Source organism: Ambystoma mexicanum, chromosome 2q (assembly GCF_040938575.1).
Source record: "Ambystoma mexicanum isolate Mex_15411 chromosome 2q, UKY_AmexF1_1, whole genome shotgun sequence".
In the NCBI taxonomy this organism is placed as follows: Eukaryota; Metazoa; Chordata; class Amphibia; order Caudata; family Ambystomatidae; genus Ambystoma; species Ambystoma mexicanum.
In genome coordinates, this window is record NC_090924.1 from 1,047,011,983 (window position 1) to 1,047,013,927 (window position 1,945).

General features: G+C 42.8%; 1 pseudogene; it reads left to right on the forward strand.

Annotated features, from left to right (window-relative positions):
• Nucleotides 1-521: 521 nt before the first annotated feature.
• LOC138568829 (programmed cell death protein 2 pseudogene) lies at nucleotides 522-1,470 on the forward strand (annotated as a pseudogene).
• The last annotated feature ends 475 nt before the right edge of the window (nucleotides 1,471-1,945 follow it).

The following is a 1,945-nucleotide window of genomic DNA, read 5'->3' on the forward strand; positions in this document are numbered from 1 at the left end:
AAAGAGTTCTTCATAGTCTGTTTTCAGGACCTCTTGTAATCTGAGGTGAATGAAGGCTATCATCAGATTGGAAAGCATGCTTCCCTCATCTATTAGCAGCATTTTTCATTTGTTTGAAAACTCTACGTAGTTCCATTGCAGCTTCTGCAGAAAGGTTTTAACAGTCTAATTTGTTTTGGTGTTCTACTGGAAGGAGAAGTAATTGGTGTAAAGTGACGACGCCCATGTTGTAGGCAGATAAACCTGTGGGGGCAGTTACAACAGCTGACAGTTTGTTGTTTGTCAATTGTTGGAGGAACTTGCTGATGATTTTGATTAAGAACATTTTGCCTGAACCACCCTGACCACTCACGTATAGCAGTATAGGTTTGTCGTCTTGACAAGTACAATTTTTACTTTCATGCTGCACACCATGTTCAATTTGTTTTGTTACTTCTTGAAAAATGGTACGCTGCTCATTGTTTAGTTGTGATTTAGTGCCGCAGCTGCTGTGCTGTAGTAACGGGAACTAGGAGTTAAACATGGCTCAATCTGACGTATATCTTGGATTTTTGAAGGTGGTTCGTGAAGACTGGCGTTTGCTTAGTCTGCAGTCCCCAGCAAGACAGGTGGGAGGCCGGCGTGGTTGGGGGAAGTGGGTTTGCCAAGCCCCGAAGCCCTAGCGTGAGGTGCTGGTGGGCAGCCTTGCGCTTTTCGCCTGCAACTTTACGCTCCCTACCAGGAGCCGCGAGGCTTCCACCGCAGCATCTTCCTCTTCTGCTGCCGTCGTCCAGGTTGTCACCGACCCGGCGAGTCATCGCCTTTGCACATTTTCAGAAATCAGCTACCACGGAAGAATGACACTTACTCTTACAGTCCACCACCAGACACAGCACCTCCAAAGGGGTCTTCCAGCATCCTGAAACAGAAATCTGGAGCCCATCTGTGCAGAGTTTGTGGCTGTCTCGCGCCAAAGGCATGCTCTAAATGCCACTTTGCTCACTACTGTTGTAAACCTCATCAGATTGTGGACTGGAAATTGGGACATATACAGGTGTGCAGTGTCCAGCTGGAGTTGTCTGAAGCTGCAATCCCAGATGACAGCTTTCTTTTCCCGGAATATGAGATTCTAATCGAGCCTGAGCTGAAATCTAAAGGTGAAAGTGAACAGGAGGCCGATGCGGATGATGAAGAGAATGATCCAGGATCAGGCATGGGTATAATGGGTGCAGTGGTTGAATGTGAAGATAGTTGTGATTTTAGTAGAGCAAAGTCTTCTGTAGATTGCTCATTGCCTCATTTGATATTAGTGGCTGTCCAAGTAGTTCTTGGCTTCCTGTTACAGAAGATTGACTACTGTCAGGAGTGTCCACATCTAGTTGCTCCTGGAGTTCTTCTTCTTGTTGCTGATCCTTGTTCAACATTGTTTTGTTCTGTGTAAATTTTATGCTTGTTATAGTGCTTTCATTTGATTTGAAAGAATCTACATAGGAGTCATAGGTATCTAGTAAATCTTCTTCTTTTCTCCATGGTTTAAAAAGTTGTAGCAGGGACATGTAATACATTTATTTATGTTGAGGAGTTTTTAATGACAATTTGATATGATTAATTAAGCTTTGTTTGGTAAGTTTCACTAAACTGCCTTCACAATTTTCCACTGTGTATCTGCCTTTCTTCTCATCTGGTTTAATATTATTTTTGTGAGTGAAGTTTTGGGCTATGTGGTATAGACACATTGTTTCCACTGTTTGGGTAGTATGTGTCTAGTAAATTGTTTTTCAAAATGTCTTGGCTGTTGGGATCATTTTTGGCTATTGTTTATATGTCGTCATATGATTTCTGAACTCTTTTTCTAGATTTAGCTGGATCAAGGCTTAGCCATACTATATTTTCAGATTTTCCATACAAGGCAGTACCGGTTAAACAGTCTGCAGCTTCATGGCAGCCACATTCTCTAAGAGAGAGC